Source organism: Paramisgurnus dabryanus, chromosome 8 (genome assembly GCF_030506205.2).
Source record: "Paramisgurnus dabryanus chromosome 8, PD_genome_1.1, whole genome shotgun sequence".
Lineage (NCBI taxonomy): Eukaryota > Metazoa > Chordata > Actinopteri > Cypriniformes > Cobitidae > Paramisgurnus > Paramisgurnus dabryanus.
In genome coordinates, this window is record NC_133344.1 from 44956449 (window position 1) to 44983353 (window position 26905).

Here is a 26905-nt window from a genome sequence, read left to right on the forward strand (position 1 = left end):
AAAGATGCATTGTTGTTGTTCGCATTTTGAAATGTTACAATGTTGTTGGTGTTGGTGTGGCAGTTCAAGTATAAAGTATGTCACTGAGACTGTCTCTGAAAATCAGACTAAAGTCTCAAATCTTATTGTGAGATAAAAGCATCACAGTTTTATTTCAAACATTAATTTCACTATGATTTTAATCACTGACATGACATTACTCAGTCAATATTAAAGATATCAAGTTTATATTTTACAAAATGTTCTTTACATTATGTAGGATGATTTTATGTGGAAAACAGTAATCCACAAATAAATACTTCAGCTGGGTTTTCATAGGCATGGTCATAATTATCTTTAATCTTTGTTTAAGAATGTTGCATTTTCTCTGATTATTTGATTACTGTACTGTATCTTTCAATTACATTTACATCTGCACAATAAATTATCTTAGCTGCAGACATTGTAAGTCTCTATAAATACTGACAATTGTGGTCAAAACAATAGCAATAAATAGTTCAGAATTATTTAATTACAGACAAAGAATTTGAATAGCTACAGTAGGTTGGATTGTATGTTTGGTGCAAAATGGGTATGGTAGGGGGCCCGACCTCCTATTCTTTCATAGGGCCCAAAATTGCTAGCGGCGCCCCTGTGGATGTACCAAAGCATTTGCAACTTGTTCAAATGAATGAGAAACTGCTTTTTTGATGTGCACAAGTGACACAATGATGTGAGAATTGAACAGGTAGTTTTGAGAATTTCAATTCTGATCTGGGAAATGTACCAAAGCGACTGTGAAAAACTGTAAAACCTGTTTAATGAAAAAGTGGAACTGGAATCCATGCTTTGCTCATGATTATGAGGACTGTGAATGTAAGTGAAATAAAGGGAAACATCTGTGATTTGAATTACAATTTATAATGGGAATGTGGTGATAAATATTATTTAATGTGATTATTCACATTAATACAGAAAACATAGAAAAAGAATGCAGAGTTCATTAAACATCGCCAGAGCACAAAGCATAAATGTGTTTCTCTTATTTTCTGCAGTTTTGTTCATTCAACTTCCCCCTATGGGCTTCTCTGGTCTGGAAGAGAAGTTGTTTCCTAGTCTCGGTTTACTACCATTATAAAGCTTGAAAGAGCAGGGACATTTTTTTTAAATAACTTTGATTGTGTTCTTCTGAAAAAGATAATCATGTACAGTACATTGAGGATGGCTTGATGGTAATTTATTTAACCTTTATTTTTCCAGGAAGGTCCCATTGAGATTAAAGAAATCTCTTCTTCCAGGGAGTCCTATCTATCTATCTATCTATCTATCTATCTATCTATCTATCTATCTATCTATCTATCTATCTATCTATCTATCTATCTATCTATCTATCTATCTATCTATCTAAATCATGGGGTAATTATCCTTATTTGCTGGAGTATCCCTTTAAGGAGAGCTTTTAAATTAATTGGGCAACGTGCCTTTTGCAGTTACTGTAGCAGTCAGCATCTCTCACTGTGATTTGTGGCACACTGAGGTACAAATACAGTTGGAGGGTGGCCACAAATCTTCTGGGAACTGCAAGTTTCCCTCTCACATCTACTTACATGTGCATGAATAAACACTGGCAAACCTATATTTATAGATAGATAGATAGATAGATAGATAGATAGATAGATAGATAGATAGATAGATAGATAGATAGATAGATAGATAGATAATATCTGATTAGACCATTAGCATTGCGCCAAAGAGTTTCTATATTTTTCCTATTTAAACTTGCATCACCTCTAGTGCCTGTGTATGGCATATCTAATTGCTTGTGCAAAGATCACTACATTAAATGGTAAGTGCTCACACAAACACATTCTGGTTTCCATGTTTTGTGCAGACATTCCATAGACATAATGCATTTTATACTGTACAAACTGTATATTCCATTCCCTTCCCCAAACCCTAACCCCAACAATCACAGAAACCCTTCTCCTACTTTACATTTTCAAGAAACATCATTTTGATTTATAAGCTTGTTCCGCTAAATTTCATTACGCTACTCTACTCAGTCTGATATACCTCCCATTCAAACCGTTTTCCTCCGGCATCGAGACAGCCATCAAATCAACAAACAGAGGGCAGGCTGAGAGCCGTGACGTAGACGCTAAGCGCCGATTGTATGGTTGTAGTTTGTAGTGGACATGGAGGCACAGAAAGCTATTTGCTCTGTTGTGGAGAACCGGCACTTGCCAACTTAAGCCCTAACAAGAAGAGTGTTTGTTAAACATTTTGAATGGAGATTATGTTGTTGTCCTACTCCCAAAAGGTTTTGGGAAAAGTTTAATTTATCAAATATTACCAATCGTCGGTGAGAAACGTCTCGGTTACGGATGTAACCCTCGTTCCCTGAAGGAGGGAACGGAGACGTCACGTCGTGACCGACGAATTGGGAACTCGCTTAGAGAGTCCAATCTGCTTCGAATACTACTAAAACGCCAATGAACTTGGCATTGAGATATTTGCATAATGCTGGCGCCGCCCCGCCAGGTGCGTATATAAGCAGCAGGTGCAAATAAGGAAATTAGCTTCTTTTTCGCTGAGAAAGCCGGAAAGTGTGACCGGCCGTAACAGCAGGTGGCAGCACCTGTGGCGACGGGACGTGACGTCTCCGTTCCCTCCTTCAGGGAACGAGGGTTACATCCGTAACCGAGACGTTCCCTTTCAGTCGGTCACTACGACGTCACGTCGTGACCGACGAATTGGGAATCCCTATCAAAACGCCACTAGGGGCTGACCTCTTCCAGTGACTGCGTAAAAGCCCTCCGGTTCCATTTAAGGAGGAGGAGGTAGGTTTAAGGCAGAAGGCCGGGCACTAGATGTTCCTTTAACCCCACAGAAGTGCCAGCGACTGGGAAGCGCCCTACCTGAGCGGGATAGGAACGCTGCGGAAGCCACCACCCGTCTTAAGGGTAAATGGTGGGCGAAAGTCAACCGTAGTTGAGGAATAAAGACAGCCGTGGCTGTGTAAGCAAAGCAGTGCTCTGCTAAGGGAAACGTGGGCTGGTAGGATTAACCCCACGGAAAATACTCACAAAGGAACCCGGTGGGACACAATGTGGAGCCCGAGCCAGACACGTAGGTTCGCGAGGATACAGCTAGTGAAAGGCTGACAGCCAATGCTCCGCAACAAAGGCTGCCAAGGCAGCGGAGGAAGAACAATTCAAACCATTACGCATTTTTGTTCTGAAGGCCTTCCATACTGACACAGTTATGAAGCATCAGTTGGAGGCTGCAAGCCGACCTGTGAGACTGTTCTCCGTGCTCCCCCTGGTGAGGAAAGAACACGAGAGGATACAGGCTCAATACGAACACTGTAAAATCTAATGAACGTATTAGGTGTCGCCCAACCAGCAGCTCTACAGATGTCTGTTAGCGAGGAACCACGAGCTAAAGCCCAAGATGAGGCAACACTCCGTGTGGAGTGCGCTCTCAAATTAAAGGGGCAAGGAATACCCTGAAGATTATAAGCCAGGGCGATAGTATCAACTATCCAATGAGACATCCTCTGCTTAGTGACAGCTTTCCCTTTCTGCTGGCCACCATAACAAACAAAGAGCTGGTCTGAGGTCCTGAGGCTTTGCGTGCGATCCACGTAGAGTCGCAGTGCGCGTACGGGGCACAACAAAGCCATGGTTGGGTCTGCGTCCTCCGGAGGCAGCGCTTGCAAGCTCACCACTTGATCTCTGAAAGGAGTAGTGGGAACTTTGGGCACGTAGCCTGGTCTGGGCCTCAATGTTACGCTTGAGGCAGCAGGACCAAACTGAAGGCACGAGTCGTCAACAGAGAATGCATGTAAATCCCCTACTCTCTTCACTGAGGCCAATGCTAGCAGGGTCAGAGCTTTCATTGATAAAAGCTTCAGACTCACAGACTGCAAAGGCTCGAACGGGGGGGCCTGAAGGGCTTTCAGCACCATGGACAGGTCCCAGGGAGGAATAGAAGGAGGGCGCGAGGGGTTTAGCCTACGAGCGCCTCTTAGAAATCTAACAACCAAATCATGCTGGCCAACTGTTCTGCCGTTAATAAGTGAGTGATGAGCAGAAATAGCAGCGATATCAACTTTAATGGTGGAGGGTGACAGCCTACCGTCTAACCTATGTTGAAGATATAAAAGCACGGTGTTAATAGGGCATTCTCTGGGGTCCTCGCGTTGCGAAGAGCACCAGGTGACGAAAAGGTTCCATTTAAACGCGTAAGCCCGTCTCGTAGACGGAGCTCGTGCCGCGTTGATTGTGTTAGATACCGCTTGCGGTAAATCACCTAAACCTTGCGCGCGCTCAACGACCACACATGGAGATCCCACAGGTCGGGGCGCGGGTGCCATAATGTGCCCCCTCCTTGAGAAAGAAGGTCCTTCCTCAGGGGAATCCGCCAGGGAGGGGCTGTCGCGAGGAGCATTAACTCTGGAAACCAATTCTTGCTCGACCAATATGGGGCGATCAGTAAAAGGCTCTCCTCGTCCTGCCTGACCTTGCACAGTGTCTGTGCGATTAAGCTCACTGGGGGGAATGCGTATTTGCGCATCCCCCGAGGCCAGCTGTGTGCCAATGCGTCCACGCCGAGGCTGCCCTCGGTTAGTGAATAAAATAGGCGACAGTGGGTATCGTCCGGCGACGCAAACAGATCTATCTGCGCACGACCGAACTTCTTCCAAATTAGCTGGACCGTCTGGGGGTGGAGTCGCCATTCGCCGGGGCGCGCAGCTCGAGAAAGCGTGTCCGCTGCTGTATTGAGCGAGCCCGGAATGTGAATGGCACGAAGGGACCTCAGATGCTTCTGACTCCAGAGGAGGAGATGACGAGCGAGATGCGACAGGTGACGGGAGCGCAAACCGCCTTGACGGTTGATATACGCAACGGTCGCAGTGTTGTCGGTGCGTACTAGTACATCCTTCCCTCGCAGCTCCGTAGCGAAGCGTACAAGTCCCAGATATACTGCCCACAACTCTCGGCAATTGATATGCCAGTGCAACTGGGGTGCTGTCCACACCCCTGAAGCCGTAAGCTCGTCGTACGTGGCACCCCAGCCCGTGTCGGACGCATCTGTGTGTACAACAGCATGCTGAGCGATCTGTCTCATGGATACACCGGACCTGAGAAACGCGGGGTCCGACCACGGGGGGAATGTTAGGCGACACGCAGGTGTAATGGTTACACGATGGATGCCGGCGCGCCACGCTCTCCTCGGGACTCGATCGTGAAGCCAACGCTGAAGCGGTCTCATATGGAGCAGTCCGAGCGGTGTCACGGCCGCTGCTGCAGCCATATGCCCCAGGAGCTTTTGAAATTGTTTCAGCGGGACCGCATTCTTCCCTCGGAATGAACCGAGGCAAGTCAGAATTGACTGGACGCGCTCTTCTGTCAAACGCGCCGATAAATCGATCGAGTCCAGTTCCATCCCGAGAAAAGAGATCCTCTGCGTGGGGCAGAGTTTGCTCTTTTCCCAGTTGACCCGAAGACCCAAACGGGCGAGATGCCGAAGCGTTAAATCTCTGTGCTCGCACAGCGTCCGTCGAGAATGCGCTATTATAAGCCAATCGTCGAGGTAAGCCAATATGCGAACGCCGCTCTCTCTGAGGGGTTTTAACGCCGCCTCCACTACTTTCGTGAACACACGGGGAGAGAGGGATAGCCCGAACGGTAAAACTTTGTACTGGTATGCCCGTCCCTCGAATGCAAACCGGAGAAACGGTCTGTGACGAGGGATTATGGACACATGAAAGTACGCGTCTTTCAGGTCTATTGCCGCAAACCAATCTTGGGGGCGAATTGAATTGAATATTTGCTTCGGTGTTATCATCCTGAAGGACCTCTTCTGCAGAGATTTGTTCAGAACGCGCAAATCCAAGATCGGTCGCAACCCACCGCCTTTTTTGGGTACTATAAAATACGGGCTGTAGAAGCCCGATCTCATCTCGGTTGGAGGGACCGGCTCGATCGCGTCCTTCGCCAGCAGGACTTCGACCTCTGCACGCAGTACGTGTGCATCGGACGCTTTCACCGTGGTGAAACGAATGCCCGAGAATTTGGGTGTGTGCCGGATGAATTGAATTTCGTAACCGAGGCGAACAGTACGTAAAACCCAACGAGACGGGCTGGGAAGCTGAAGCCACGCCCCCAGGGACCGTACGAGGGGAATTAACGGCACTGTCGAGGTACCCGCGGTGGGGCGGCTGAGCGGGACAGGTGGTACTGCCGGTACGTCTGCTGGGACAGCATAAGTATCTACAGTATGTGTGTGTGTGACACTGACCTGAGCCCGCTGAGGGTGACGGTCGTCTGGTCTCCTCAGCGGAGAGCACAGACTCCGAGGAGGGTGCTGGTGGTCCCGTCTCCTCAGCGGAGAGCTGGAACTCCTCAGAACACCCGCTGGCGATAGAGGAGAGGGAGGAAGAGCATGTGAATGCCCGCTCACATCTCTCTCGATCCTCTGAAGACCTGGAGAAGGAATAGGAATGCACTCTTTTTGTGGTTTTGTGGGTGCCGGCTGAGAAGCCGGCGGAACAGAAACAAAAGGAAACCAAAGATTCTCCACCCGGCCCTCTACCGGTGGAGGGAGCGATGCCATCACCGTCTCCCGTAGAGTGATCCCATCCAAATCCAGGTCGCCCGTCTCAGGGCCGCTTCGATTTCCGTTTACCACGGGAAGCGGGTGGGGCGGGCGGGGCGGGCTGTCGACGGCTGTTCCCCCTCCGTGGCCTGGAAGATGTTCTAGTGGGGGGGGCGGAGGCAGCCGCCGCAGGGCGCCCTCGGCGAGGAGCAGACGGGCCCGCCGGCGCTGGAGGGCGAGATGCAGGTCGCTTGCGCCGGGGCATGATCTGTGCGATCGCCTCTGTCTGCTTCTGGGCGGCGGAGAACTGCTGGGCAAAAGACTCCACCGACTCACCGAAGAGGCCAGCCTGCGACACTGGAGCGTCCAAGAACTTGTTCTTCTCCGCATCCGACATGTCAGCCAGACATAGCCATAAGTGGCGTTCCTGGACCACCATCGTGGACATGGCACGACCAATCGCCTGCGCTGTCACCTTCGTAGCGCGAAGAGCCAGGTCAGTGGCAGCCCGGAGCTCCGAAAGGACAGGCGAGTCGTGTCCTCCCTCGTGCAGATCCCTCAAGGCTTTGGCTTGGTGAACCTGCAGCAACGCCATTGCGTGCAGGGCTGAGGCCGCCTCTCCACATGCCTGGTGGGCAGCGCCCGTTAAACCGGAGGACTGTCTGCAGGCACGAGAGGGGAGGGTTGGGCGGTCCTTCCAAGAGGGAGCGTGTGCCGGACACAGCTGCATCGCGACAGCACGCTCCACGGGAGGGATCCCCGTATAACCCTTAGCGGCTCCGCTGGTGAGGGAGGTGAGGGGGGAGGGCTGAAACGGCTGTAATCTCGTGGAAAACGGCGACTTCCAGGTTCTAGTCAGCTCCTCGTGCACCTCGGGGAAGAAAGGCACCGGTGGAGAGGGTTGTGAAACCCGGGCAGCTCCAAAGAACCAATCATCCAGGCGGGACGGTTCGGGCTGAGGGGGGGGAACCCACTCTAACCCTACGGTCTCCGCCGCTCGAGCGAGCACGGCCACCATCTCTGGATCGAACTCCGGCGTCCCAACCCGACCAGAGGGAGGAAGGGCGTCGGGGTCCACGTCAGGGGGAGGAGGCCCACCCTCGGATGCTGCGGCGTCGGTGGACCCGGAGGGCGGCACGATGGATTCTAGAGACATCGTAGAACACGACGCTGAAGTCTCCATCGGCACATCAACCGGCTGTGGATGAGGAGGCTGAGAGCCTGAGGACGAATCCCCCGCTCGGCTCAGCACAGTGATGCGCAGGTCGTCCTTTGAGAGCTTCACAGCCGCACCGTGGCGGCGTTCAGCACTCGCATGACGAGGGTTGCGTTTTTCCCGGAGGAAAGACAACCGTCTGCGCAAATCCACAAGGGACATGTTCTCGCAGTGAGAACACTTACCCCCAGCGAACGCTGCCTCTGCGTGCTCGATGCCCAAACACGAAAGACAACGCTCGTGACCGTCCTTCGGACCCATGTATTTGCCGCACCCAAGATCGCACGGACGAAAAGCCATCCTGAAAAGGACGCTGATGTCCGGATATACGAGAGAGTGGCTGCCTTTAACAAGGCACAAAGCTCTCTCGTATCACTCTTTTAGGGAAATTCACTCAGATGCTTAGTTGATGAGCGCACAGGAAGGCAACGCACACACTAAACTCAAAACAAAATAAAGATGTAGAGTCGTGGAATTAAGCGAAGCGTCCGCTGTGGTACTGCTAGTCCAACCAACTTCAGCAATCGAATCCCACCAGAGTAGAGTAGCTTCTCAGTAGCAGATACTGCCGGCTTTCGAAGCGATAAAAAGCTAATTTCCTTATTTGCACCTGCTGCTTATATACGCACCTGGCGGGGCGGCGCCAGCATTATGCAAATATCTCAATGCCAAGTTCATTGGCGTTTTAGTAGTATTCGAAGCAGATTGGACTCTCTAAGCGAGTTCCCAATTCGTCGGTCACGACGTGACGTCGTAGTGACCGACTGAAAGGGAACTGTGTGCAGCACTGCTTGACTTGCACAATGATCGAGAAATCATGGAAGGGAATTTCATTGTTCACAGTTAATGGTGGAGGATGCGTGCGCAAACATTCTTTGGTGACATTCCTGAATAACCAGAAAATAAGGTAGGAAGATTTAATTTACATGTGGTTATGGCTGTCTGGTGGAAGAGTTTGAGAGGAGAGGGGGCATTCCTCCACTTAGACGTGAGTGGAAAGACAACGTAAGGATAGTGTTCAACTAGCTCTGGACGGATTTACTTTACATAATCTGCAAAAGTCGTTCATAGCCATGTTAACTCCGGTATTTCGCTCGATGGGTTTGTTTTCACATCATACGTGTGTTTTACAGCAGAGATTCGATGCGGCTGTGTTTCCTCATGGGGACCTCAAAATGTCCCCACAAGGTCAGAAAAACACTGGTATTCCTATGTTTGAGGGGACAATTGGTCCCCACAATGTGATAATTACCAGGTACACACACACACCCCACAGATTTAGGACATAATGACCTTTTGAACAAAGCTGACAACATAATAGACATCACTAGACCTCCATGGGTAAAAATAGAGACTGACATAGAGACCTCTACATTATTCAAAACTCTTAGCTGTGCCATTTCTCACACCTCATCCAGGGGCGGATTTACCCATTAGGCTAAGGTCGGCAACTGCCTTGGGCCCTGAGAAACCAAGGGGCCCCAAAACGCAGGGGTGTACTTGGTGAGCTGCCACTTTTTGCCCCCGGTAATCATCAAGATTCCCAAAAGCTTATCTAAATTTTGTTTATTTAGGTATTCTATTTAATCATTTTTTGTGTTTTTCAGTATATTCCCTTAAAAAGTTTTAATATTATTATTTCATCTGCACGAATGCGCCCCCCATTATAGTTTAGAGTGAATCATTCAATGCATTACCGCATATGCGCGTGTAGCTCAACACTGAAAGTTTTTAGCTGCCACGAGTAAGTGTGGTACATTAATAACAGAGTGAGGCTGCAAGAAAATAAACTAAGAATGAAACGAAGCTACATCCGTGAAACAGAAAAGATGATTCACACAATAATGTAGCCAAAGTCAACGCTTTTCTCCACACACTCAACACCACTGTCTGTCTGCGCTGCTTTCAGCAACCTCTTCTGCAAGACACAGCTCTCTCCCGGCCACGAACAATTATCTGTGCCGAGTGTGCTCCGCAAATAATACAGATTGTATAAAGGTAGGTTTTAATTCGCTGAAATTTCTGCCCAGCACCACAAACGTTAAATATTGTAATTTATTCCCCAATCTGTACAAGAATACGTGATGGCTTTAGTGTCATTTAAATCTCATATGAAAACGGTTGCAGATCCGGAGCCACTGCACAGAGCAGAGCGAACGTCAAAGTACCAGTTAAAGTGAACATTAAAGGGATACTTCACCGATTTAGCATTCAGCTTTGTATCTGTAGAAACCCGGCAGTATTACTGAATGACCATGTTTCCCTCCCTCATTTCCCCCTGAGAGGAGAGATATCTGCATTTTGGTTCTGCAAAAAAGTCCTCCGATGATGTAATATGACGATTTTTGCATCATCGGAGGACTTTTTTGCAGAACCAAAATGCAGATATCTCTCCTCTCAGGGGGAAATGATGGAGGGAAACATGGTCATTCAGTAATACTGCTGGGTTTCTACAGATACAAAGCTGAATGCTAAATCGGTGAAGTATCCCTTTAACTGATAGATGACATCTGTGTAATTTAGTGCTATACATGACGCTTTACCATCCACTGTATAGTCAAGTTTTCTTAACACCCATGAATTCTTTAAAAAAAACATATTGGGCCCTATTTTAACGATCTGAAACGCAAGTGCGAAGCGCAACGCGCAAGTGAGTTTGTGGGCGGTTCTTGGGCGCTGTTGCTATTTTCCCGGCGTGAGAAATAACTCTTGCGCCGGGCGCAAATCAATAAGGGGTTGGTCTGAAGTAGGTTCATTATTCATAGGTGTGGTTTGGGCGTAACGTCAAATAAACCAATCAGAATGCTATCCAACATTCCCTTTAAACGCAAGGGCGCAAGTTCCATGGCGGGTTGCTATTATTATGACGGATTTACCACGCGCACGCCAGGAGCGGTTCACAGCCGAGGAGACCGACGTTCTTGTAAGAGCAGTCAAAGACAGAAAAGTTGTTTTGTATGGGGATGGGAGAAACCCGCCCAAATCAGAGTAGGTTAAACAGGCGTGAGAGGAAATAGCCACATTCTCATCAGCTGGCATCCCAAGCGCTACAATGATGTCAGGAGACGGGGAAATCCCAAGCTTGCCAGCATAAATCGGGCACGCCGTGTAACGGGAGGTGGATCTGCCTCTACACAGACGCCAGCAGAGGACATCGCTGCGTCCACCCTCACCGCTGAAAGGGTTTGGGGGCTTTGAAATCGGACCCAAGAAACGCAAGCAAGGTCCAACCCCAAAGTACTCTTACAAATCAAGTTCACATTAAGGTTTCTTATGAAAACATTTTAATTATTATTTACATAAAATAAACGTAATACAGCCACACAACAAACTTATGGTAATATTTTAATCGTTATTTGCATGATAATTTTTTAATGCAGCCCAGAGCCGGCCCTAGACCTTTGGGGGCCCTAAGCAAAATTTAGTCGGGGGCCCCTTTGACCGTTTTAAGTAAGGCCTAAAGAAAAGCAATGACTACCTTATGACTATACTGCACATATTATATCTAATATGTTATTTTTTTAAATGTGTCTATTAAATTATGTTTTAATTATTCTATGTATATTGTATGTTAATGATCTTTTTTACATTGCTGGTCCTGAGTACGTATTTCGTTCTTATGTGGCAACATGTAGCCTACAGAATGACAATAAAAGACCTTGGGGTGGTCCCGGACAGGGAATATCTTAAGACAGGACTCGGCCTTAGTTTAATTAGAAAACATAACTAATTTTAACAAAAATGCCTTACTAAAAACATTATTTGTGTGGATTTTGAGGCAAAACAAAGGGCACTGGTGTATTTTAAGATATGTCAGTGCAAGCTTTTTTCAGTTTGGACAGCTCTAGTTTAATTCCTTTCAGGGAAACTGCCCCCTTGAGTTCTTGATTTGAGTTCCATGTTTGATGTTTAACAGAAAAATATGATACCACTGAGTGAACTGAATGGCAGTGCAGTGCAACAAACACACACTGATGAACTTGCTGAATAAAAAGACTGATAAAGTGATTTTCACTGACCAGTACTTGGATGGGAGACCACTTGGGAAAAACCAGGTTGCTGCTGGTAGTGGTGTTAGTGAGACCAGCAGGGGGTGCTCACCCTGTGGTCTGTGTGGGTCCTAACACCCCAGTATAGTGATGGGGACACTATACTGTCAAAAAAAAGCACCGTCCTTCGGATGAGACGTTAAACCGAGGTCCTGACTCTCTGTGGTCATTAAAAATCCCAGGATGTCCTTCGAAAAAGAGTAGGGGTGTGCCCCGGCATCCTGGCCAAACTTGCCCATTGGCCTACCAATCATCCCTCATACTAATTGGCTACTTCACTCGGTCTCCTCTCCACTAATAAGCTGGTGTGTGGTGAGCGTTCTGGCGCAATATGGCTGCCGTCGCATCATCCAGGTGGATGCTGCACATTGGTGGTGGTTGAGGAGATTCCCCCGTTCATATGTAAAGCGCTTTGAGTACTGAGAAAAGCGCTATATAAATGTAAGGAATTAATCAAAGAAACATTTTTAATTGACACCAGAGTTTAAGAGGCACAAACAACAGCCTATATATAATTCAAATGAAATAGAGTAAATAGAATAACATTTAAATAAAATATTATATAAAATAATAAATATAACACTTAAATGTTTAAATTTTTCAAATAAACAAAATTAACAATAATATCTAAAACCCAACAAACAAGGTTAATAGTACCTAACATTCGCTATAACAACCCTTACGTAAATAGCATAACAAAAGTTAATAGGCTTGTTTGAGATGAGCTAAATCTGACACAAACATAGGTTTGTGGATAATAACAATTCACTTGCAAATAATATTAATAATTGAAGATTAACAATTAACATTGCATTCATAACATTAATCTAACAAAGCTGGCTACTGTATGTCATATGCATTGCTATAGTTTAAATATTAAACACTGAACATTGACATTATACACTTTTACAAAGGCTAGCAGGTGGTTTAACAACGGTGCGCTATCTGGACATGTACCACGCATATGCGCATGAGTTTGTTTACTCTTACACATAAAACACTTTAAATTCAGACGTTTAACAATATAATTACACTAATGACATAAATATGTAGAAATGACAATGGCATACGTGAAATAGCGTAACAGAATTAATTTACCACGTTAAACCGTTTAAATATTAATTATTAAGCTTAATAAACCAATTCACGTCAAACAGAACACAGGTTTGGTCATTACCAAAGTCAAATAAGATCCACTTACTTCGCATTTACGCACAAACACACATAACATTAAAGAAATTGTCCTTAAAGCAACAGCAAAAGTTCGCGTCTGTATCAGCGATCCGGCTCAACTCAACTTTGCGTTCTGTGGGCGGGATGCTCGCCTGCACATAGTCGCGGGCACTGATTGGCTGCTGCGCTGGATGCTGTGTGTCAATCAATCTCGGCAAGAAAGAGATCTTATTAGCGACCTTACATAATAACTATAATAACAAGTAACAGCCTTTTTAACATTGCCATAATAATAAATAATGAATATTTATATTTATTTTATGTTACTTTTGATGAATGATTTTTTTCAACCACTAGCTAAGTGACTTTAGGGGGCCCTCTGCTGGCCATGAGGCCCTTTGCAATTGCAAGTGTCGTTTAGTGGTTGGGCCGGCTCTGGCAGCCAGGCATTAGAGGTCTTCACAGAGGACCCGTACACTTCCAGGTCTATATTTTAAAGGGGCAGTTGGGTCTGTCTAGTTTAATTACTTCGGGTCCTTGATCAGAGTCAGTCAGCGCTAATGCGTTTAAGTGTATGTGCAGTCTCAAGCGTGCCTCTGGTTTATATGGCTGTAACAACTGCCTCTTGTTTTGAAAGTCACAATGCACTTTCTTTTTCGTATTTTTATAAATATTATTAATAAATCATCTTTGCTTTCTGAGCAAACATTTTAGATATAAGAGATGGAGATGGTAGCAAATAAGCAATGTTAATGTCAAGCCCATTGCACTAAACGAGCAATTATAGCTCAAATGGGCAAACAGTCCTTATACACTGACTCAAGATATAAAAACGCAAAGCTGTAATGTAAAGTCACCTGTCACAGTGACAGCAAGTAGAATTTTGAATCTGACATAATGAGTGGATGAAGCTTTTTTAATCAGCAAGAGAGGAATAGAAAGAGAGACACTTTTACTGCTTCTTCTCTATCTAATAGAAAGTGAAGAAAGCTACATAAACCATTATAACACCGGTCACTTTTATAGTCTGTAGACCTGCACTTTCTATCATTAATATACTTTACATATTATTGTATTCAATAGAGTTTGATAAAAGGGGTTATCTACAAAAGTATTGCTTCATATATCAGTGCAAAAATAGTAAAGTGTTTTTGTGGTGCTTTGACAAAACAGTGTCAGCTTTGTTCATGGCAAAGAGAGTTTGGGGTGGTTGAATTTTAACTATACTGTGAAATTAATATAAATGTTCAATAAATCAAAGCATTGGGTTAGGGGGGCGATTTTAGTGGTGGGAGGGGGGGTGTCGTCGGTCCAGTTGTGGGCCGTTCCACGAGAAAATTGCCAGGGCCGAATTTTGTTCCCAGTCCGACCCTGTCTCATACAAATATATTTACCTATCCTAACAAACCATAAAATGGAAAGCTTATTATTCAGCTTTCTGATAAATGTTTTTAGATGTATATATCAACTTCAATTGAATAAAAATGCATTTTTTAATAATTTTAAATATTTAATATATTTAAGCACTAAGGTTGTCAAGGTTTTTTGCCTGCTCTGTAAAAAGGCAAAGTTGTCTGAAACTGGCATTTTATTCCTTTTAAATAATAAAGTTTTCAATACTTTTAAGGTTCTGTTTCTTATTTGATGTAATTTCCAGATATTTGATTTATATAACAAATTATGTCTGTTAAAAAAGAGTTGAATATCATTTTGAGGATTATTACAGCAATAAATATGAATCTGACATAAACACGTGGGGATCTAATAATACTTCCATATTTTAATCGGTGAAACAACTTTTCAGATTTCTGGATGAAGTGTTTTAGAAGGAAATTTGATAAATCTGTATGATGCATTGTAGATGAAATTATTTAATTTCCACTGAAATCATAAAATTCCATTTTAAGGCCAAATTCATAACATGATATTCATTAGTTTGAGTTTTGTGTAAATGTTGAGTAAATTCAATCTTATTTTTGTATACTGTTGCTAAATCTCACGGTTTTACACTGATGGCAGGTGATGAATTAGTTAGGCTCACCCTCAGTACAGTGTAGGTTACACAATGCTGTTGTGATATGAGAGGGTGATAACATGACACTGTTGTTTCTGTTTGGGTCTCCAGACTGGTGTTATCTTTCCTAGACCTGCTAGTGTTACTGAGGTTTTCATTTGCCATTCACAAGAGGTGGATTGGTGATAGAGGTCAGGAAGGCTTCTCTGATATAGTTTACAGAGCAAACTCTTTGCCATCATTTAAATTCTGCTTTTGTTGCATAATTACGGCTTTTTATCATGCTTATTTTTTTCTACATCATTTTATCAAACTAACATTTAGTTGTTTGAGTTGTCTGTTTAGTTGTCTGTTTAGAATATTAACAAGGTGACATAAGTTTGTTGAATGTTTTCTGATGACCAGTGGACAAGTAAGGACAAAGACAAACAAGGGACTCATCCCAAAATATAAAAACTGATCAGGCAGGTTGTTGGAGAAAATTATTTATTAATTACCATTTATGGATATCTTTTTTTATAACCAATGCTTTCTCCTTCCTCACAGCAACATAAGATTAAAAGAGTACATGCTGTTTTTTTAATCCTAACACCCCCCACCCTTCAGAGTTTTGGGGTGGTGGAAAGTTTGCTTGTCTAGATTTAAAGGCGCTCTAAGCGAATTGAAGCGTTTTAGACCATAAAACATTTTTGTTACATACCGGAAACATCTCCTCACTATCTGCTTGCTGCCTGTCCGCTGATCAAACTGTAAAAAAACGCGATCTCTGCAGACAGCCCAGGCTTCACAAACGGCAATATCAACATAGTGGCCAAACCTAGCATCACAAAACAAAGTATTCCAGCCAAAAAACGACAAAAAGGATTTGGGGGTGGGGGTTGGGCGCGTTCATGAAAGCACGGGAGGGAGGGGGAGGAGTTAGCTACGCTCCGTCTGTTTGAAAACAGTTCAAACGTCAACAATAACTAATGTCTCGCAGATTCGCTTAGAGAGCCTTTAACACAGCTTTCACCCATAGTCTAGTATAAGATGTTTTTAGATGTGTGTGTGTGTGTGTGTGTGTGTGTGTGTGCGTGCGTGCCTGCGGCCGGGTAATTATCACGTTGGGGGGACCAATTGTCCCCACAAAGATAGGAATACCAGTATTTTTGTGACCTTGTGGGGACATTTTGATGTCCCCATGAGGAAACAAGCTAATAAATCAAACAGAATGATGTTTCTTGAAAATCTAAGGTATCAGACAGTTTCCTGTGATGGTTGGGGTTAGGGAATGGGGCTGGTAAGGGGAATAGAATATACAGTTTGTACAGAATAAAATGCATTATGTCTATGGAATGTCCCCAAAAAACATGGAAACCAGATTTTAGTGGTGGGAGGGGGGGTGTCGTCGGTCCAGTTGTGGGCCGTTCCACGAGAAAATTGCCAGGGCCGAATTTTGTTCCCAGTCCGACCCTGTCTCTGACAAATATATTTACCTATCCTAACAAACCATAAAATGGAAAGCTTATTATTCAGCTTTCTGATAAATGTTTTTAGATGTATATATCAACTTCAATTGAATAAAAATGCATTTTTTAATAATTTTAAATATTTAATATATTTAAGCACTAAGGTTGTCAAGGTTTTTTGCCTGCTCTGTAAAAAGGCAAAGTTGTCTGAAACTGGCATTTTATTCCTTTTAAATAATAAAGTTTTCAATACTTTTAAGGTTCTGTTTCTTATTTGATGTAATTTCCAGATATTTGATTTATATAACAAATTATGTCTGTTAAAAAAGAGTTGAATATCATTTTGAGGATTATTACAGCAATAAATATGAATCTGACATAAACACGTGGGGATCTAATAATACTTCCATATTTTAATCGGTGAAACAACTTTTCAGATTTCTGGATGAAGTGTTTTAGAACATTCTGGATGCGTGCGTGTGTGTGTTACATTCATGACACATGTTGTTGTTTTGGGTGTAAACTCATCTAAATAAAAAGAGCTTGCAGAGAAAGAATCAGAGAGAGATAGCCTGAGCATCTTTTTGGGATAGCTCTCTGATGCTCTCCCGTGCGAGAATAAAAACCTTATATTCCTGGACTGATGTGTCTTCATTTTGTTAAGGTATAAGTTGAATAAACATGACACAGGTAACAATGATTGGTATTAAGAATCAATCATATGTGAAATGGGATACATTTTGATAAATTCAGTTATTTTGGGGCCTTGTTGACTAAGCTCTTGTTACTTGAATTTAAAGAAATACAAAATAAAAAACTAAATTCTATTTTAATCATTTTAAAAATGTATCATTATTATCTTATTTTACTATTATTAACACTTTAAAGATTCTGCAAGGGGTATGTAAACATATGAACTACATGTAGTATCTTTACTTTCATGCATTTGGCAGGTACTTTTACCAAAAGACGTGCATTGCATATATGAACCTACTCAGCACATACATATTTTCACCTGCAAACAATGAACCACTCTTTAACAGACCCTAGTTAGAGTCACTCACAGTACTTTGAATGCTACTATTTGCTGCGCAGTTAACACAACGCTGGTAAATAACTTATCATGTCCTCTTATCCTGTGATTGAAATGTAATCCTCACTAGTGTGTCCACGGCTTTTAAGAGCTTCCAAAGTCAGTGAGGTGGCACTGTATTAAGTGACTAGCTACTAAAGGAAATTTGAGATAGAAGTAGTTGACATGCTGTTAGCATAAGGCCCACTTAATTAGCTAATTTTACCTCTTAAAACTAGTCATGTGAGTTGATGTGTCCCTGTCTTGGCCCAACCCAGGTGAAAAAGTAGTACACTTCCATAGTGTACTTAAAGTGCTTTATTTTCACACACTAATTTTCTACTTAATATACTAAAAATTCTTCTTTAGTACTTCTTTATCTAAGTGTACTTATTTGTGCTATTTTGAGACACCATGAATATGAACTAAAATGCACTTTTAACATTCTATCTCTGTATTTAAAAATGTATTTAGTTTACAAAAATTCTATTAAATTATATACAGCATTTTTTAATCCTTATGAATGATAGTCTCTATTTATTTAACTTCCGAATGAATAGGGATACAAAACACTTGAACATACATTAATGGCTGGTATATTTTCACTTGCCATTGGGTTGTGTTAGTTTTTGGACGGAACTGGCGAAGTGTTTTGTGCAGAGTCAATTTTTTTACTGTAAATATTATTAGAGTTGCACTGATGCAGAAACTATTTTACAGCTACATTTTAAATTAGTTAATATATATATGAAAGGTTTTTGTGTGAAAGTGTTTTAATTTCCAATATCGCTGTCCATAAATGATTAAAACTAATTTCTTGGGCAGTGGGATTGTTGCTACAGTGGATTATATCTTTAATACAGTACAATAACTGACAATTATACACCCGTCAGACAGAACATGAATATACAACATATTGAATGAGATGAAATTAACTTTAAAGAAGAATATGTTGTAGCCTTACATTTGACAAAACACTTTAAATCTCAATAAAAGTTATGAGAAGACTACCATGTTGTCAGAGCAATTGCAAATGAAGACATTTGTAATGGAAAAATGGCTCATGCCTTACGGCAACTACCTAAATTTGCTACTGAATGGGTATAAAGCTTTCTCACCGGTAAACAACGCATAACGTAACCCAAAATGTTGACTCTGGTCGTCTCGCTTCTGGACAGCATTTTGCAGGGAGGGTGGAATCAAATGCCTTCAATGCTTTCAAGCTAAAGCTAACCTTTTTTTAAATCACTGACTCCACCCTTTACGTATGCAAATACAACTTAATTGTCTTGTACACAGGTAATGCAGTTGTTGTGTTATATTTGTTTTCGTCCGTACAGTAAAAATAAATGCTTTAACAGTTTTGGTAATGGAATGTATTGTAACAGTTGAAAGTTTTAAAGGTTATAAAACCGGCATACTGGTCCTTCAGGTTGGGGTTGGGCGTGGGGCTAACAACCCCACCCCAGAAAAAAAATCAACACACAAACCACAAAACCTGGGGCCTCATTTATCAACATTGCATAGAAAATGTTCTATATTTTTTCTACGAATTAAATTTAGTAAGTGCGTAAGTACAAAAAAATCAGGATTTATCAAACGTGCGCACATGGTTCGTACGCACATCAGTAAGTAATCCTTGATGATAAATCCCATGGGTTCTTAAGCCCCATAATCATTAACTCCAACACCGGTTTGCTGTTGCTATATTAACAAATCGTTTTTAATACCTGCTTATGGACAATAAATACACACTTCTTTACACACTAGGGATGATCCTGTGTAGTATCGTTATTCTACCACTAGATTATGTGCATAAGGTGTGCGTACATTTAAACACATTTCTATGTATAAGTACATAAATTACACAATTTGCTTAAAACTGTTCCTACGCACACATCAGAGGTGGAAAGTAACGAATTACATTTACTCACGTTACTGTAATTGAGTAGTTTTTTTGTGTACTTTTCGTTTTTTGAGTAGTTTTTAAAATCTGTACTTTTACTTTTACTTAAGTATGTTTTGTTTAAAGTATTGTACTTCGCTATATTTTAATTCATATCCGTTACTGAGTAAAAAAATATTTTAAAAAGCAAGGTGATAAAGACGCGCAACGAATGATTGATGAGCGGGGGAACACGCAAAAAGAACCATGGAGACGGACAAGACAGGGGCGCGCTAATGCAGACCCGCCTCAGTTCAAATCTTATGAAAGAAACCCCTGGTCATATTTAAGCGACCACTTTCCACCGATGCGAAGCGAGTGTTTCATTCCTATGAAAGGTATGATTCATGCTCTTTAATACGAAATTGCCGTTTTTACCACTCTTTTGCACAACGTGTTTTTAATACCATGCGCATTATCTTCCGAGGTCTAGCAGCTTCGCGTCAAGTCAAACACAACTTAAGAACGTCCTCGAGAATGCGCAGGTCATTAGACAGAGAGAGAGAGAGAGAGAGAGAGAGAGAGAGAGAGAGAAGAATAAAGGTCTGACATCAGGTACCCAGGTCAGGGAAGCTAGAAGACAATAAACGTGTCAAAAGTATATAGCCATGGCACTCATCTCATTATATGCTCATTTAAACTATATAGTTTAATAAAATAATGTGTTACCAGCAATACATCAATTACAACCTTAGTATAGTGATTGTATTTACTAGCTGCTGATCACCTTCAAAAGTGCATAACTCACATGTAAAAATCATTAAACATTTCCATAAATGTTTCTTAGTTTAAAAAAGCTTTTTATTTTATTAACTTTTTGTAATTACACTTGTAAAGGTATTCCTACAATTAAAAACAACTAGTTTGAGATTTATATTCCCTTGTCGTTTTTGAACTATACTAGAATCCTCCACCTCTCCCCGCTGTAATAAAAGTAACTTAAATGACTTACTTTTTACTTTTACTTGAGTAGATTTTTAGACAAGTAACTTTACTTTTACTTAAGTAAAATATTATTAAAGTAACTTTACTTTTACTTGAGTACAATATTTTATTACTTTTTCCACCTCTGCGCACACTTTACGCACACTTCTGTTCGTACGCACGCTTGATAAATGAGGCTCCTGGGGTCCAAAAGAAGCTCTTGCCAAAATATTGGCAATATGACGACAGAGTAGGCAAGAAATCCCCGGATGCCCTACTGGATCCGCACAGATTCTGAAGCAAGCATTAATGAATACATTTCTATCCCCGCTTTCCCAAGATGCCATGGGAAAGCAAAGCATTCGTCATATCAACGTCGTATTTTTCTCTGTAACTACACCCATCTGTGAATTACCGCATCTGTAAATTACTGCACAACTGGACCCAAACAATAAAAAATTATCCACCGTAGCCATAAGCATTCAAACCACCAAAATATTTAACCCACTGCCACAGCATTTTCAGTTTAGGACACCTTATTGTGCCCAATGGGAAAATCTGTAATGGACTGACCGAAAACATAAAACAATATACCTTACAATACAAACTATACAAATGCACAAAACATTTATAATGTATTATTATTATAAATATTATTATTATTATTATTATAATTAATCAATGTCTATTCAAAAGTCTGATTGACGTAGGTAAAGGGTTTCTTAAAGCGATTACATTTACACACAGCCAGCCATATTGTCTGCCTAAAGACAACTTTCAACAATATTCCTTACCCCGTAATGTAAAGGACATCTCAAATTAGTCTTGACACAATATGGCATCCCAGCCAAACACTTTTCAGGCCACTACTTTCGCATGAATACCGCAACCACAGCTGCCCAAAAAGGTTTCCTAGCAACAGTTTTAAGCTCTGATTCGTTGGTCATCCGAAAGTTTCCGAAGCTTTGAAAAGCTATATTAGATCTAACTGCTTTCACAACAAAAAAGCACACCCAGCCCTTATCAGCTAAACCAACTCTGACTCTTTCGATGCCTGCAGGGCTTACCCATACGATCGCAGTGAGTATTGAACTCCCGTCAGATGGTGCGAGAGCCTTCCCAATCAGTAATAGCTAAACGTCTTCATGTCTACATCAGCAGGGGTTTACTTGTCTGATCGCAGCGAGTATTGAACTCCCACCGGACTCCACAAAAGCCCTCACAATCTAGAATAACCAAACGTTCACCTCAGTGTCAGCGGGGCCTTACCTGCCCATTCGCAGCGAGCATTGAACTCCTGTCGGATGCAGCAGAACCCCTCCCAATCTAAAATAACCAAACGTCCACCTACTCGCCAGTGGGGGCTTACCCGCCCAATCGCAGTGAGTATTGAAATCCCGCAAAAGCTCTCCCAATCTAAAATAACCAAAAGTATACCTCATCTTCAGTGGGGACTAATGGCGCTTTTCCATTGCATAGTACCCCACGGTTTAGTTTAGTTTGGGTCGGGTCAGCTCACCTCACTTTCCATCGAGTTTAGTATCACTACGCAGTGGGAGGGATTATAGGCGTGTCATAGGCGTGTCGTTATATTTGCGCTGCCTACTGTTGTGACATCATACAAGTGAGAGCTTCATTGTACATTCCCATACATTTATTAATTTCTCAGTCCGCCACAAAAATTAAAATTGGCCACCACAAATAGATGTTTGCACAACTACATTCACGTTTATCACTACCTCTGTCTCACATGACAGTTTCTGTTCAAACACCCATGGCGTCAGTCGACAGCACTCCGCTGAGCCTCATTGAAATTGCATTTAAGCATATATAATGGTGACGTACTTGTCACAAATATTACGCCACAAACTGCAAGCCTGGAAAAAACTGTTATGGTGTCCATGATTCTAAACCTGTGGTTGTTTTTCATTGCTTAAAGGGAGTTTGGGAATTTATAGCAGAGCACAGATGACAACATGTTTGCTCGAGACAGCGCAAGCTAGCACTGAGGTAAAGCGAATCTTTTACATTAGCGATGACATTGGTAGGGACGGTTCTTTCAGACCAATCAGTGATCTACAGTGTTTTCACGTCACGTTTGGTATCAGCTCGGGTCACTTGGAACCCCAAACGAGGTGGTATGAAAAAAGGTATCTGGTACTACGTACTGCACCCAAACTAAACCAAACCAAACCAAACCAAACCGTGGGGTACTATGCAATGGAAAAGCGCCATAACTCATCCGATCAAAGTGAGTATTGAACTCCCATTGAATGTAGAGTAAAATCTCCAAATCCACGATCAGCCTTGTCACAGGCCGGAACGGACCCGAGATCTCTAAAGGGTCACGCCCCTCTCTAATTGCCACCTCGAGGAGTTTCCCAAGACCACCCCAATGACCAGACAGACGAGTATACTATAATTAAAATGTAACTTTATTTAAATATTTAAAAGCAAAGGGGGAAAGGGGAAAGGGCAGTTTAAAACAAATTGCTTCTTCTTGCTTCCAGGGCGGTTTGAACCATGAAATGGGGGCTGGGACTCCTTTCCGGTTTTGTCCTTAAATCCGTGGCGCCCTTCGCTTCTTCCTGGAGGCAGAACAGGAAAAACACGATTAGTGGCTTGTTTCCGTACTTGGTTGCTACTTGCCTAATTCCTTCTGTCTCTCGTTCACCCTCAGGTATCCTCAGCTGAGACGTCCTAGTCCCTCGGGGATCTCTCACGTCCCACAGGCGCGAACCAGTGGCCAGAGGTGAGTACTCACACTACAGAGGCGGCTCGTCTGTCGTTCGGAGTTCGTTATAGCAGATGTAACTTGCGCCTCACCACGGTATGTTGTGCACTAGGCTCGGCGTCTCCTTCCTTCAGAGCCTTCGCTGGAGCAAGGGTAAGTCGTTGACGCTATTGACACTACTCGGTCTTTCTCTAGGCGTTGCTGTAGGCAGAGGTAGGTTAACACACCACGAAGGTAAGTTACTCACAGGGTTTGGGATCTTCGTTTGCCTCGAGGCATCCACTGGTACACCGGTAAGCGTTCCACGCTGTTTATACAGTTCGTTCCTCCTTAGGATGTTGCTGTAGGCAAAGGTAGTTGACACAGCACAAAAGTAGGTTACTCACAAGGCTTGAGCTTTTCCTTCACTTCAGGGCATTCACTGGGGCACAGGTAAATGGTTCACACTATCGACACGTTTTGTCCCTCCTTAATACGTTGCTGTAAGCAAAGGTAGATAACACATCACAATGGTAAGTTACTCACAAGACGTAGACTTTCCGTTCACTTCGGGACATTCACTGGGGCACAGGTAAGTGGTTCACACTATTAACACGGTTCGTTTCTCCTTGAGACGTGGCTGTAAGCAAGGGTAGGTAACACATCACAATGGTAAGTTACTCACAAGACTTGGGCTTTCCATTCACTTCGGGGCGTTCACGGAGACACAGATAAGTGGTTCACACTATTGACACAGTTCGTTTCTCCTTAAGACGTTGCTATAAGCAAAGGTAGGTAACACATCACAATGGTAAGTTACTCACAAGACTTGGGCTTTCCATTCGCTTCGGGGCATTCACTGAGACACAGGTAAGTGGTTCACACTATTGACACAGTTCGTTTCTCTTCAAGACGTTGCTATAAGCAAAGGTAGGTAACACATTACAATGGTAAGTTACTCACAAGACTTGGGCTTTCCATTCACTTCGGGGCATTCACTGAGACACAGGTAAGTGGTTCGTTTCCCCTTAAGACGTTGCTATAGCAAAGGTAGGTAACACATTACAATGGTAAGTTACTCACAAGACTTGGGCTTTCCATTCGCTTCGGGGCATTCACTGGGACACAGGTAAGTTTTTTTCCTCTTTTGGCACTCTTCTCTCTCCTTTCAGGCGTTCACTGTAAGCAAAAGTATATTTCACACCACAAAGGTAAGTTACTCACAAGACTAGGATTTTTCGTTCACTTTTACAGGCAGTGGGCTTTCGCAGCAGCGTCCGTACACAGTCTACCTCCACCCGTCCACTTGTACTTCCTGGGTGTCGTGGGGACTGATGAGTTGAGTGACACAGAGCCGAACGCTTCACTAGCTCCCCCTCCTTCTATAGCGACAGGGGTCGTGAGCTGGGGCGAACTCTCGACGAGGCTCCGCACACACCCGGGGTTGCTGTTGGATTTACCTATACACAACTTCGACCCTCAGTCCGTACAGTGCACGTTAACTGCTACTCACTCTGATGTACCGCCGGGCTTCGCCACTGCCTGCTTACTAGAGCGGTGGAATACTTGTTAACACACAGGGAGGCAAAACAAAGGAAGTTTAGTTCCCTCTGCTCGTGGGGCTCCAACCACAGCGTGTCCTTTCTTCTCACGACCCATCTGGGGCCAGGGCAGTTCTGGTCGCTACAAGCACAGCATACACAGCAAGCTTAGTGTAAACATAAATGATAATCACAACTCACCCACAGCACTCTGTACACACACTTTACGTGAATTTATGGACCAGACCGCCTGGCTTCGACTACCTCGTGAGGCGGGTTGAACGTTGTTCTTTCCACAGAGAAGACGGGTTAGTACACAGTTTAATCAATGTAGCCCCTGTATATTTATCGTTACCTCTTCAGCTCACCCACGCTTCTTTTATCCGCAGGGCCAGATGACAAAACAGCACACGGTTCCCCCGGTTGGGTTTTCCTGCCCGTGTTTCCGGTTGATCAGCGGCTCGCCCACACTTCTCTCTTCAGTGGGGCCAGGGACCTTCAACACACTTAGAATGTACACCAAGCAGCTTTTCTTCTAAATACTTCATCAAACATACATCCACTGTTACTCACGCTTTGTTGTCAGCCCGTTTGATAACAATGCACTCGATGACTCGGTAGTAGCCCATGCACAAGTGAAATCGCCCAATAATCTCTTCACCCGATCGTCTTCTACCTCTTTCTTCCCCAAGGGATCAATGTAGGTTGAAAAAGCGGGTCTGCACAGCAGCAACACAGCGCACACAAAGTACACCAAAAGCACCCTGTCTGCTGTCTTCAAAGGTCCTTTTGTACTCTGCCTTCTCTCCTCATTGACCTATCATCAACCGCTGTCTTAATCGCCCCCACCTGTGTGCAGTCGGGCTTGATTTAGACTTCGTGGAAACCCCGGGGATTCCGGTGTTCGGAATCAACCGTCCGGGCGGAACTCGCCTTCCACACTTTTAGTTCCGCTTGCATAAATCGTCACCCTGTGACAGCCTCATCATTTCTATATTTTGGGAGGTACAGTTCCTGGCTGTTGTCCGAAGCCAATTTTGCATTTTTTGGGGGGTACTCTACGTTCGGGCCAATTGCCAAGCTCAGAGCCCTCTCCCCGGACCTCAATCCATTTACCAATTGAATCTATCTGACTTACTTGTAAGTCTGAACTCCTGAATTGTGCATAACTGTTGGGGTGGGCTTGCAATTCAATTCTGGGGTATGTAATCTTAGAGATATCTTAATTTTAAATATTTTTCCAAGTATAAAACCAACAGTCTTTTCCAAAGGCGAGATCTTCGAAGAGGCTGCCCGACGTCTCATTTGTCCAGACATTCCAACCGTTGTAAGTACTGACAGAGACCATACAAAAGTATACAAGCGCATGCGATTTTTATACCTGTTATTAGGCTTGTTCGAATTCATGCAGTGCCGCAATAACCAACCGGTGGATGACTTCAAAGTTATATGGAGAAGTCTGATTTCTAATTGTTCTCAAAGTATTGTGATGTCATCCTCCTATCAGTTTTTGTTACACCGCATGAACTCGAACAAGTCTATTATGTCATAGGTCACACGATATTGTCAACATTGCTGATTATGTAAATACTTAACAGATTTATTAAACGAGATCAGACATCCGGCAGATCTTTCTCTCCGTGCTACGGCAAAAGCGTTTGCCGTTCTATGTCCGCTATGGTAGCCATGGAGAGACATTTTTGGTTGAATCTATCAGTTATATTTTATGTGCTTCACGTCTGGAAAAACTGATGAGCACTAGTGACACATCAGGTTGATAACAGTTAAACTGTTTGTTTAATAAATCCTTTGGTCTGTGTATATTATGAAGTATACATTTGAATACTGAGGTGCCACTAGTTGTGGTTTTGTTTTAACATTAATGTTAAAAACGCTAACAAAAAATACTCTGTTTCTGTCACATATGGCAATTACTTCAGCATTAGCATTACTTTATCTTTGACTAAGCCACTCCAAACTCTTTATTTAATTTTTCTTCTGCCATTCAGAGGTGGACTTGCTGGTGTGTTTTGTTCCAAGTTCGCTTTAGCTTGGGGTCACAAACAGATGGCAGGACATTCTCCTTCAGGATTTTTTGGTGGACAGCAGAATTCATGGTTCCATTCATCACACCAAGTCTTCCAGGTCTTGAAGCAGCAAAACAGCCCCAGACCATCACACTACCATATTTTACTGTTGGTATGATGTTCTTTTTCTGAAATGCTGTG